Source organism: Aphelocoma coerulescens, chromosome 1, assembly GCF_041296385.1.
Source record: "Aphelocoma coerulescens isolate FSJ_1873_10779 chromosome 1, UR_Acoe_1.0, whole genome shotgun sequence".
NCBI lineage: Eukaryota > Metazoa > Chordata > Aves > Passeriformes > Corvidae > Aphelocoma > Aphelocoma coerulescens.
The window spans coordinates 9,734,348-9,748,781 of record NC_091013.1 but is presented as its reverse complement, the minus strand read 5'-3'; positions in this window follow the sequence as shown (position 1 = coordinate 9,748,781).

Genomic DNA, 14,434 nt, shown 5'->3' with positions numbered 1-14,434 from the left:
TTTCTTGGCAGATAAAACTAGTCCTCTGGTTCAGTGGTGCTAACAGCATAAAGGGTGATTTAATCAATGTGCATCTGTTAGGGATGAATGAATCCTAAATATATCTCTGGCGTCACAACTGGAGATCCTCTCATGAGTGTCAGGGAAGACTTAGAGCCATCTGATAACATTGCAGGAAGGAAAACTGGGACTTTTAGGTACTCAAACTCCAATTTAGGCTGTCATATTTTTTTCCAGATGAGTATTAGAACATTCATTTTTGCTTGTTCTTTTTTTCAACTAATTTTCTTTCTTTTATTTACTTTTCCAGACTTTTTCCTTTAAGGTGAATTTTTCTCAAGACTTCATTTAGACAGCAATTTGTTTTGCTAGCTTTAGTTAATCAAAAATGAATAAATGGACATTTCAGAAGGAGTAAATAGACTTCTTACAAGGAGTCCCACAGGTAAAACAAGGAGTACAAGTTAATCCTGGTGAGATTCAGATTAGACACAAGAGAACAATTTTCCACAATGAGAACAATCAGCCTCTGGAATAGTCTGCCTAAGGAAGTGGCAGATTCCCCAGTGTTGAACAGTTTGGAGATTCAGCTGTACAAGTTGCTGCATCATCTTGTCTAAACAACGCTTTTGCTAGAAAAGGTTGGACCAGATGATGCCTGATGTACCTTCCAAGCTGGTCTTCTATGGCATCTTACCCAAGACTGTCACAGTTCCTTTTCCTATGATTTTCCTTACAAGTTAGAATTAATTTACCAGTCTGTTGCTATCTTTCTAGCTAAGCTGCCTGAATACAATTTCACTGAATTATAGAATGTCAATTTCATTGTTACCCAATTTATCTTTAAAACAAATACTATTTTTGAAAGTACTTGATCTATTTGATTGATTGTGAGTTCTTGACTTCTTTTCCTGCCTAAAGTCTTTACCATGTGAAACTTTTTCTTCTGGGAGTTATTTCACAGTGTGTAAGAAGAAAAAAGTTAAGCAGTCAAACTCTATTTGACATATGAGCTGAAATGCTAAATCCTCTGCTATCAGCAGTGAGCAGTTAGGCTCACAAGTGAGTCAAGAGCATAGTTAAACGGGATTCCAGCCAAAGAAATGGAATTACTTATTGAAGTAGTTACTCAGATAGAGGAATAGGGGTCAAATGCTGGGCTGTAATGAAGAGTATTAGTATAAACTACTGACTGGATGAAAAGTTTTCAGAAGGGATTTATGCTTTGTCAAAGGACTTTTGTACATTTTCCTGCCTGGAATGATGGGTATGAGACATCATTTGTAAAAGTGGAAAGAAGTGCTCTTGGTTTCTTTTGATCATTCTTTAAAGAGTACTGAAATACATAGACAAATAAGAGAGTTTATTACTCTTGAATCTGTATGATGCTTATCTGTGTGCTTAAAAAAATGAAGAAAGGGGTGTATTAAAGTTGCAGGTACAATCAAGAACGGTGTGAAAACCATGTTGAGAAACATCAATTGTCATCCATCATTGAGCTTCCCTGTATCCCTGAAAAAGCTTAGGACAGCCACAAATAAAAAGAAAATCCAGATTAACAGCTGGAACATAATTTTTCAGGTTTTCTATCACGTTTTTATTTTCAGATGTTCATTTATTTTGAGACATTCCCAATGAAATAGTCCTTTTGCCTTGAGATGGACCGGTGATCCTACCTGCTTCTGTCTTTTCCCTTCTCTGGTTTGAACTATGATCCTGTTTTTACTCTGCTTTAAAATTTTTTCCTAATAATTAGTCTTCTCTCCCTCTGCCTCTTAACATAACATTGTTTCTTGTTAAAAAAAAAAAACAAACAAACTATTATGCAATTAACTGCTTCCTCTGGCTCTTTATCCCCTTTTCTGTCACTAAATGTATTGAACACCTGGCCAGCTTGCTTTCCTGAACTTGCTGTTCTGGATGCTTTGCAAGTCTGCTTGTCACAAACTTTGCCTTCCTGCTCCCAATAACATTATTCTCATAATGGCCATTAATTATCTTTTATGTGTTTGATGTCCTTGAATATTCTTTTGGCATGTCCAAATCACATCTCTAATTGTTTGTTGACATGGAAAATATGATCATACACTCATTTGCTGTTCTTTTGTAGCTGCATTTGTAATTTAATTATATAATTTGTTAGCAGTTCCTCAGAATTCATCTTCTCTCTGGTATGTCATGATGCCATTCGTGGTAACCCAAATTTGATCTCTTGTCTTCAAGGCAAAAAGATTTATCTACAAGACACTGTTTTTTGGGAGGGGAAAACAGCATCTACTTTATTTTGGTTTCCTTGAAAGATCTATTCCTTTGAAGGCGTATATTTAGAAAGATTCTTCTGAATTCTGAAGAAAAAATAAAACCCACCTTTAGCCAGAGGCTTACAGACAATCTTAGGTAATATTACTTTATTTATTGTGGTTGGCATGCAGCTAATTTTCTTCATAGCACTCTGCATGATGCTGTATTTTAGATTTGTGACCAAAGCAGTGCTGATAACACAGGGATGTTTTAGCTGTTGATGAACAACTTTTGCATAGGATCTAGGTCTTTTCTGTTTCTCACAGTACCCTGCATGAGAGCAAACTTGGGGCACACAAGAAGCTGGGAGAGGACACAGCTGGGAAAGCTGATCCCAGCTGACCAAAGGGATGTCCCAGACCATGTGGTGTCCTGTCAGAGCTGGGTGGAGGAAAGTGGGGTTTTCCCAAGGTGGCTGTTGCTTGGAGATGGACACTGGTCTGTGGGTGGGAGGTAGTGAGCCATTGCCTTTGTGTCACTCGGGGTTTTGGGTTTAGCTGTTTGTTGGGTTGGTTTGATTGGTTTGTTTGTTTGTTTTTGTGTATAAAACAGTAAAATGATTCCAAAATTTCTACTGCTAAAGAGGATAGCATTTTAAAAATATATTAAGGAGTTAAAAAAAAAAAAATAGACTAGGAATGACTATTGCAGGCATTTCAAGACACATTTTCTACTACAGCTTAAATCAGCCTTTCTCTTGACTAGTAGACCTTATAAATCTGGATTTTCTCTTTTCTTGTGGGTGCACTCCCTGAAAAAAAAAATATTTCCAAGTAAACAGACTTGGTCATTAATCTGGGGGAGGTTTGGTGCGGGTTACAATATTCAGCAAATGTGATACACATTTCCACAAGAGATGCCCATCCAAATGACTTATATTGAAACTCATCAGATGCAAAGTCTTAAGAAAATGTTTTTTGAACAGTAAAACTATTTCTTAACATATTTCTTAATTGTAAAACGTGGGATTTTCTGTGAGAAGATGTTACTAATGGAAAATTCAAAGCAAACTTTTATTCACATCCCTGACTATGATGACATAGCCAACTTCAGTTTTTCATGGAATCAAAATGTTCACTTTTAAGATAAGAAAATAACAGCCTTACTTTAAAATTTAAATTAAGTTCTATTTTTATGATTTTCAATTAAGCTTTAAAACCCCATATATTTTTTCCTGTGTACATAATATTTTTAGATTATAATTAAGTTCAGGAATAGTCATGTTCACTAATTAAAACATCTTCATGTTTGGTGACATCGCTTATATTACAGGATTTTATGTCAAATGGAAAATGTTAGCAAATGCGTCATTGCAGAATTCACACCTCTGCTGTTGGGGTCAAACAGAACAAAATTCTGCTGAGTTCTGAGTTTTTATGGACAGAATGCAGCAGCTTTTGTGATGTTCTTGTATCACTTTCTGCCATTTCTCAAGTACACTAAAAGCTAACATAAAATAAGAGAGTGATTCTTTCTTATTCTTATTTTGCCTCCAATCTGTATTTGAATTCATCGGGGTACTCTTTCATCAGTTGCTGTGCATTTTACAATAGCAACATATGGGATTCTTTGATCTTGCCAAAGTGTTTTTATTCTTTATAGCACTCATTAAAGAAGTAATTAAAAAAACAGAAGCAGACCTTACAACCCTTAAAAAAAAGTTATCCTTGAACAATAAGAGAAGGAACTGTGCATAACATCCTCGCCAATATTCACTGATAAGCTTTATATTTGTCACCTCTTCTTATGAAGGAAAGTACCTCTGCTTTCCTCATTTTATTCATGGTGTCATAGGTATGGCCAAAAGGTCCATAGTTGCTTTCAGCTCAAACTTCGGAGAAACTTTGGGTTTTGAACAGAATTCTTCCCATTCTCACGAGCTGGGAGCCTCCATTCAGAATCATTCATCTCTGTTTGGAAATCCTGTTTCACCTGGAAAAGGCCAGTCCTAGAAAACATGGCAGAAGTATCATGCTGAAAACTTGTGAACAGCAGAGCAGTCGCTGTAGTTTTAAGGTGCTGACTGGGTCAGTGTCTCCTAAGCTGCAATGTCAGCAGATTTGTCACTTGTTAGCACTGTTCATTCTCCGAATTCCTAAGGCACAGAGGAGAGCTGTTCCCATATTGACACTGGGGACATAATCTGCAGTCAAGGAGAACATATTGAATTAGAGGCAACATCTCAAACTTTATAGGCAAGGCAGATTTATTTCAAAGTACGCTCCATGTAGAGGATATGTATTTATTCGTGTAACTTACACGTTCTGAAAATTCAGAGAAGTAATTTATGCCATCATACTTTGAAAATTCCCTGTCTACTCATTATACATGCATAACTACCATCCCACTTGTGTTTTCATTTGCTCTGGCCAAACACTGTCTGTTACAGTTTTCTTCCTCTCTTCAGCAATGATGGACTTTACAGCTAAGAAGGAAATTAGCAGCAGCTACAAGATCATTTAGAAGCTATGTAGAAGCCATTTTTATTTTTTAACTTGGTAGCAGGAAATTTTTTTTCTCAATCCTCTTTCATTTTTCTGATAGCAGTTTGAAATTCTTGTTCCTTAAACTGTTTAATCTTGGCTTGCTCAGCATCCTATGCAAAAAAAAAAAAAAGCTGCTCTTGACTAATTTTCCTAAGACTTGGAATAAAAACTAAATGGAAACAGTCTATAAAATTACATTATAGTCTACAAACATAAGTTATAACGCTATTGGAACGGAGAGAAACAGTCAAAGCTCTTTCTTTAAAATAAATTAAAAAAAAAAGAATGATACTCAGCAGCCAAATTTTAGTATTTTTTAGTATTTTTTAAAAAAGGACAACTCTCAAAGCTTGCATGACTGCAAATTCTAATTATAATAAAACATACGGTACTTTTATCTGGTTTTAAATGTGTCTCCTGAAACAAAAGTTGCTTCAAATTTAATATAGTATCAAAGCATGCCTGAGCAATTCCACTAACATATTTGGGAAAGAAATATGAGAATGATAAAGAAAACCATGGTTACTGTTCATCAGCAGCATTTAGGTGTGGGTCTGTGACACTAAAAACTGTCTGAGCATCAAGGAGGCTGCAAAAGAAAAAGCCCTTATTGACTTCAGAGAGCAAAGGAAGCAATGTCTGAAAGCTGTGAAGAAGCTTGCTGTTAAAAAGCAGGACATACTGGGCTCTGATGATGATTATTCTACCTCATTATTTCTAGAGGGCCCCTTCTAAGATCATTTGTGTATTGCAGCAGGCTTTATGCAAACAGCAAAACAGACAGAACGGCTTAAATAGCTTCTCATTTAAACAGATAGCAAAACCAACAAATGTGATAATTTTGCCAAGTTCACAAAGCAGGCTGGGGCACTGAGCAGAGCCTCCCTTCTTTGACTGCTTTACAGCTGCTTCATTCTCTCTAGGCATAACCTCATCATTTTGTTCAAGCATTTTCTTGGAGCTGGGGCAGGCTTTTTGGTTTTCTTTTCCTTCTTACTCACTTGTACACCTATGACATCACCAACATTTTTGTTGGAAGAAACATTGTCGTTTCCTAATCTGTCAAATTATAGTAAAATTTGGCCTTTGAGAAACAATCTCAGCTCCATTGACTTTATTCTTCCTTGCTATAAAATGGATGAAATGAAGAAACATCAGAAGCCACGTTTAAATCCAGGACAACATCACAAAATATCCTAGGCAGTTTTCCATTAAGAAGAAAACATCTTCTGTTCTAGCACATCTCTAGCAACTATAAGCAGATCTGTTTTCAGCCATAGAGTTAATCTAAGACAGAGGATTCCCTGTTCAGTGTTTTAAACATTCATAGTACCCTTGAAGATAGCCCAAATGCAGCCCTGGTAGAACTGGGTAGAAAGCCAGCTTTGGGATTTCCAGGCGTTGGCTTTTGTATGTGTGTCGTGGAGTAACTCCATGTTTGGAATTAACTGTCCTCCTGCAAAACCTGCTTCTTATACTGTGTGAATAAAACCTGTGCAGATTAATGCTACAGCAGCAGGACCTGCATTTTCCAGCTGAAGATGCAGGAACTTGGTTAAAGGCTCAAATACCTTGAGACTGGGGCATTGTAAGGCAGCCTTTAGTGAAGTGAGGTAGAGGTATTCCACATAATTTTCTGAGATCCTACAGGAGAAGAGTCTAGACATGGATGGGCAAAGAAAATGGGCCTGGATTAAGAATCCACAAATGGAAGACAAACAAAAATATACTGAGGTGGGCAAATGCAGGGCAGAACTCAGCAGTGACTAGGACATGCATCCATCCTTACCCAAAGCCAACCCTCAAACCCTTCAATCTCACCTGTGCTATGGTAAATAAATGAGAAAACCAAAAGCACTGTCATTTCTCCAGTTCTGCTCCACATAGGGAATGAAAAGTTCTGAAAGCCATTTTCTGGTTAGCTTGGATGGTACGGGCTTCACATTTGCAGGTGACCCATGTGAATGACATGAAAATGTCATGATGGGCTTTCGGTTTGCTCCCTTTTGCCCAATGTAATAAATACTGTATGGACATACACAGACATACACACACAATCTCTCTCTTTCAGGTGAGTCCGTTCAAACACATATACACAAATTACCACTACAGTCCTCATAATTTATATTTGGTGATATAGCAAACATGAGTAAAGCAACTACAGCATCAATTTGTTTTGATAAAACTGCTTGTAAGAGATTATTTACATGGGAAAAATTGATTTTTTCTTCTTTTCTAACAATACAATTTTTCAAGTTCTTGCCTGTTGTGGTTTCATTTTGCAGGGTTTTTTTTTTATTGGCTGGTTGTTGGTTGGTTGAGTGGTTGGTTTGGGGGTTTTTTTGTATTTTGGAGTCAACCAGATATTAAAGATTGGTTCTAACAGCATATCTTTTTGGACTGAGCCATGCCAGCTGGAGAAAATTACAAACCACTTTCATGTTGCAGCATATTTTGAATGTGAAAATGTCAAAAGTGTCAGCACATTCTGCTGATAATAATAAGCAAGTATAAAAAAAGTTAGTGTTGCTGCCTATGCATAACCATTGTCCAGAGCCATGCATCCACTCATTAGAAGCACTGCAACATTTCTGAAACCAGTAATTCCTGAGCTCCCATGTGCTGAAAAAAATATTTTTTTTTTTGTAAAGTAGCAAGCCTGTCTTGCACCATACATGCTATACTTGAAATTAAATCTACCTTTTCTTAATTTTCCCTCATTCACCACTTCTTCTTCTGATAGCATTTAGCTCTTTGGGCACCTCTGTTCATCCATCCTAACCTTTTCCAAAATGCTGGAATGGCATCTCGAGCAGCCTGCTGTTTGCTTGTTCTTTGAAATCTGCAGTGACAAAAATGAAACCCACTTCAAGAGTGGCAAGAACTAAAAAGCAATTACTTGCGCACAAAATTAAACTAAATATTATTTTTCATTTCAGAAGTTTAATTTCATGCTGTTTGCTGCCATTTTTTTCCACTGATGAATGACTATAAATGTGGTTTTTTCACTAGTCAGCTACCTTTAATTTTAGATAGATGTTGATTGGTTAAAAGGGGAGTTAATGAAAAAGTTCTTTAGAAGGATTAAAAGTCTGGCATGACATAATAGTTGATAACACTAACTGAAAGTCCCTTCATAGTCAATGCAGCTCATCTGTGCAATCAGACTGCAGCAGTCCATAGTAACTCAGTTTGTCTTTCACAAGACCCAAACAATATATGATGGTAAAGCACATTCATTATCAATCAAGGGTGAAGAAATAAAGGCTGAGGCACAGGAAGCTGGGTTTCTGAGTCATGTCAGCAAGACAATTTAATTAGGAATGGAGCATAAATTAAGATCAAGGCACCTAAAAGATGAAAATTCAGCTCAGGCTAAGAGCAGCAGACTGATGTTTCCTGCTATACTTAAATACCCTATTCTCCCTTGGTGGCTGCTCTCATTATTGAAGTACAGATGGTGAAAACACATACTGTTCAAATTTACTGTGTTCATTCACAAGGATGTTAGTTAAGAAAATAGTGTTAGTCTAAACATTATAGCTCCATTTATGCTCTTTTTATATTTTTTTTTCACTTTTCAACACTAAAATAAATAAACCTGCATATGCAGTTACCAAAATGTTCCGTGCACTTCCTAGTGATGAAAAGTACATGACGGCTGGCTTGCAGACACTGCAGTCCATTACAGAACAAGATAATGAAAATTACAAACTTTAAAAACACATGTAATTTCCGCAATGATTCTTAATGCCCTCTCTTGAGTCATTGCAGTCATTGTGTAAATATGTTATTAGAGAGTGATGAGATGTGATCTTTACTTGTTCCTCTCAAATTACTCTTCACTAAGTCAAGTTTGCTGTCACAAGGTTTGCCTACTGAAAATGCTCGGTCACTCGCTGATTTCACAGATACTAACAGCTACATTTGTGGTCCAAATTAACAGTAGAAGTACAATATCTTTTTATTAATCATTTAGGAGATGGATAAGTACTATATTAATAAATATTGCAGATACTATTAAATCATAGACCTTAAAAACAACCTGAACTAATAAACCACGGCTCTATCTTACTTTTATACAAGAAACCAGAAAAGCAATTGGACACAAAGTAGAATTACATCCCATGACAATAATGACCAAAGGACATACAAGGGTTTTCAGCTTGCACTTAGAATACCATGGACAAATATTTTTAAGGGCTTATCATCACCAGAAAACCTATTGGTATTTAGATACAAACTAAAAAATAATTGAAGGCACATGAATTTGAAATCCTCATTATAACAATCTTTTGCTAAGTCTGTATTTAACTGGGTGGCAGACAAGTTTTCAACCCACATTACATTATGCTGAACTTACTGCCTTATTTCCTCCCTGGTTTGTGGTTTGTCTGTGTGCATGCACATGCCCACATCCTAATCCCTTTCTTCTTCTACCTATGCCTCAGTTTTACCTCCTGTAAACTGATAAACTATTAATTGGAAAGTGTTAGCTTAAATTTTATTTCAATTATAGTCTTTCTATTTCTACACTAAATATTGGCAGGTGTTTGACACCAATTCAACTTTTTCCTTTCCCTTCAGAATTTTCACCATTTTTCCTCCCCAAACTGAATAAGGTGATAAGATTTTTTATCAGAAATCTCCTACCCTTGTTTTTATTTGTTCTTACGATATGACATCTGATTTACGTATCTGCTATCTTATTTTTTGCAGTGTTTTGCAATTTATAATGACTTTGTAGAGGTTTGCTGATTGAAATGATAAAAGTTCAAAAGACACAGGTAATAGTGCCTGATTTCTTATTCAACCCTTGCTATCAGTGTAAGAACACTGAAATCCAGTCCTGAGCACAAAGCTGACGGGTTGCAGAAACCTGATGTTTCACATCTCCTTCTGAATGAGGATCAGTTTACCCATTCCTTTCTTTCTCCAGACAGTCCCTAAACACAAGGGTGGGTGGTCCATCTAATCCAGCACTGTGCCCCCAACAGTGGGAAGCAAGACCAGCTGGTCTAGGGGGGGTACAGAACAGAGTAACCCTATGTCATGGTCCAGCTTGCAGCTCATGGACAAGCCAGCTGTGGTTCTTTGTGCTGATGAACACCTCACTTCTGAGAAGTTTTTCAAAGGTGCTTTTTGTATGCAAATCTTTCTGACATGCAAAATATCCCGGAAAAGTTGTTCCACAGTTTAATTCCACACATCCTGAGAACTTCTTTTTGTTCTTAGTGGACCTATAATGTAATTCAGTTTGGTTTTTCCAGTTTCAGCAGTATAAAACTGGTTTGTAATACACAACATTATGGCTGCCTTTCTCCTAGTCAACCATGTTTCACGAGTCTCCTTCATATCCCCTAAAAATATTAATTCTCCAAATTACAATGGAATTCTGATTCGCCTGGGCTACATGGCAAACCAGCCCAGTGTTTGCAAATGTATTTAAACCAATCAATTTCAGCAGAAGTGCTGACTCACAAACATTACACATCATGTTATATCACCAGTATCAGCATCATATTTTTCACTGCTTCCCACGTTCCCTTGTAATGGGCACTGTATTCACTTGGAAAAGCAAGAAAGAGGAGCTGCCAAATTATATTTGCAACTCTTGCCACAGTTTATGGAAAACTCCACAGATTCTCCTTCAGATCACCATGCTTTGTAGACAGACTTCAGCTTTATCACCAAAATAACCCTGAAGACTTGTGGTTTTGATAAATTGAAGCTTTGCTCTGTATTATCTGTGACTTGTGTCCTTCCTTTCTCAGTCTCATGAGCAGCAGCTGAGAGAAAAGAGATCACTGAAACCCTTTAATTACAGAGCCGGAACTGCACTGCTTTCATACTCCCAAAATAGCAAAGCTTACATAAAAACATTAGCAGCATGAAAATGCAGAATATTGGGAACAGCTAGCACGACAAAGATTCAGTAAAGGTAAACAAAAACTGCATTTAGACAACCTCTGATGCAGACAGTTCTGTAGTTAACGAGAGAAACAATCCCTCTCTTCATGGTAATGTTTCCCCCAAATCAAGCCTTTCGGGAACAAGCCATCTTCTTTAAAACCATGGATTATTGATACTTGGGTTGTACTAGTGCTGCTCATTGTACCAAAATAAAACATAGCTCCCATGGAAACTCAGAGCATCACAAGTCTTTGCTAAGTCACACCTCAGCAATGACAGAGTTAAAAGAACCCAAGCAACAACAGCAACTGCAAAGCCTTAAGCAAAAGTACCCTCTTTTATTTTTCTGCTCAGGTCAAAGTGACTGAAATCCTCACGTGGTTCAGCGTAGTACAAGAGCATGTCAAACTAATGGGAATCAGGCAGGTTCTTAATGTAATGTCACTGAACAGAAGTTGAAGTAAATAAAAGTTGGGTATATTTTTTATAAAATGAATACCTACTCGGCAAGTTTTCCTTTTAATCTGTGCTAAACTAACAAAGTTTAACTTTGACATACCTGAAGAGCAAATCAAAACAGAGGACTTATGTGTAGAGGTACTTTACCCCCATGATTAACTTTTGAGCATCTGCCTTGGCATACTGCTAGTAGGGACTACTCTGCTGTAGTCATTACCATTGTAAAAGAACAAGTGGAGCTCCTGGACGCTGTGGTAATTAGAAATCCTATGGCACTTATTAAAAGTGTAAGAGTATTAACATCAGAGCTCTATTCAAATTCCCATTTTGGTGATTCTCGTTAGCTCAGTTTCGACCTTTTTCCCATTTCAGCTGGCTGTCAAATTTCTCACTTAACCTCCTGAAGACTAGCAGGTTCATTACTGTTGTCATCCTGTCACTGGTCATGTGCTGCATGCAAAAACTTGCAAAAAATGGTGCATTTTTTAGTAGGAAAGTTTGGGTCAGTATTTACCATCTTCACTTTTTGGCAGCTTCCTTGGGGATTCTCATCTGAAAAGGCAATGATTTAACATTGAGAACCTGGCTGCTGTCTCACGGTCCCTAAACCCAGCAGCACGACTGCCTGTCCCTGTGTGCAGCTGCGGAGGGGGCAGGCAGTGCCCAGCCATTCCTCAGTGCCTGACGCCGCGGCTCCCCGTGTCCCGTGGCTCACAGAGCTGCCATCTGATACCAGACACACCCATGGCATCTGACTTCAGCTGCACCCTCCACACCGCCTGTGTGCTGTCCCCAAATGGTTATCTGGCATGTCCCTGCCGCTGCTACAGCACTGAATCCACCACAGGGGGTGTTTAGGAGTATCAGTTACATTTTACAGACACAAAGAAAACATCCCAGACATCCAAGCAGATAAGACCCCTCCATGTAGATAAACCCTAGCCCTTTCCTGGACATTGAATGCAGCTGGCAGTGACTGTCACTCTCTGGTCAGAGGATGAGGACTCTGGTCCTGGAACTGACTTGTACAAGTAACCATGAGCTGCTAAAGGTGAGATCAGCAATAACAATTCAAAGGAGTCAGACTACAACAAAAATTTGCCCCCAATGTTTTACATGCAAACACGCAAAACACATAATAAGCCACCTCTATGGTGGTATGATGATGTATTACCGTTCTCAATATAAAAAATGCACCTAGCTGCATTTTCAAGTTTTGGGTATTTCAGACTTCTGTCATCATCTCAAGAAGAGAGTTTCTGTATTTTGTTGAAATGGAAGAACCTGAAGGCATTTTCCCTCAAAGAGAGAACAGCAATATTGAGTGTACTGCTAGGGGATAGCCTTCAAGTTGCTGCATCTCTACTTCAAGCTGAGAGAGCCAAACTACATCTGACTCATTGCAGATGATGGGGAAAAAAAAAACTTTAGTGCTATATCTCAGTTTCTTCAGAGATAGGGATGTGCTTTGGAGAATCAGTTAAAAATTGAGGCTTATACAGTGAGAAAACAATTCTGTTCTCCCCCTAAGGGAGCAAGAAGCTCATCTGTCTTTTCTTTCAAGATGCTGTTGTTTTTTCTAGGAGTCTCCTTCATTCTTCAGCATCTGCTCTGTTCCTGGCTGTGTAAGAGATTTCCTGGGATTTATACGGAAGTGGGGAGCTCTGTGTTGTAATTCCAAACACATAAGATATTCCATCCACATTTCCCCAGAAGCTGCATCCCTGGTTTTCATTCTCAGATTATTGAATATTATTCCAGACCAAACAAGAAAATAGCAAAGGTGTGAAGGACACTTTAGCTAATTAAAGTGCTAGAATAACATTAGCTTGATTCTGTCTGGGTTGTCTTTGAGACCACCATCCAATATGATCTTCCTTCCCTCTTGTGAAGGTTTTACTGAAAGGGATAATTCCAGGTATCTTCATGTGTTTCAATTTATACATTTTTTTTTATTCTGTAAGAAATGATTTATCACACATAAGTAATTAGGTTTAATGGAGAAAAAAGTGGATGAAATGTAATACTCTGTAACACAGAGGAGAACAGTTCTTATATCTCATGTGCACTCAATGCCTCAAGCAAACTGTGAACACCCTCTGCTTGGCTTACCTGCAAGGTACAATTCCACTTCTGACTAGACCTCATACTAACAAGCAACCTGGCCACAGGCAGGGAACCATTCAAGTGTATTTTGGTGACAGAAATATGGTCCCATATAAGGAGCAATAGGAATGTGTGGCCTCCCTGAATGACAACTGGGAAAGGAGCACGCAGAACTTATCTGTCTGATCAGAGCCTAAGCCTGAATGATGCTTTTAAGGTACCAGCAGGACATATGGGAGGGCTGCCTGGGTCAAGGCAGGAGCCAGCTGGTGAGTATATCATAGAATCATTCAGGTTGTGAAAGATCCTTGAGTCCCTATGTGCCACATCTATGAGTGGCACATCTTAAATACTTCCAGGATGGTGATTACACCATTTCCCTGGGCAGTCTGTTCCAATGCTTGACAACCCTTTCAGTGAAGAATTTTTTCCTATTATCCAATCTAACCATCCTGGCACAACTTGAGGCTATGTCCTCTTCTCTTATCACTTGTTACCTGGGAGAAGAGACTGACTCCCACCTTGCTTCAACCTCTTTACAATTAGCAGTAGAGAGCAATAAGGTCACCCCTGAGCCTCTTTTCTCCAGATAAACACCCCCAGCTCCCTCAGCTGCTCCTCATCACACTTGTACTCCCAACCCTTCCCCAGATTCGTTGCTTTTCCCTGGATATGCTCCAGCCCCCAAATGCCTTTCTTGTAGTGAGGGGCCCAAAGTCAAACACAGGATTCAAGGTGTGGCTTCACCAGTACCAGGGAGATGATCACTGTCCTGGTCCTGCTGGCCACACTGTTGTTGATACAGGTCAGGATGCCACTGGCCTTGTCCAGCTGGGTGCTGACAGCTCACATTCAGCTATCAGTTGACCAACACCCATCAAAAGCCATATCATAGATATTAGAGGATTTGTTTTAATTCCATTTGGATGACCCAGAGAAATAAGACCTGTCTTCCTCTCTTTATCTGGTGAATATTTTAATTTGGGTATTGCTGGATAAAGGGGAGGGGAATATTACTGATCACTGTGGAAGTGGCGCAGCTTGAGGCCTGCATGATATAAACAAAAAATATTTTTCAGTAAATGCCACAGGACTCATAAACCCCAGTGAATGTCCTGTGTCACACAGTACAATACCAGCCCACTGTGGGGCAAACAGGGCATCACCAA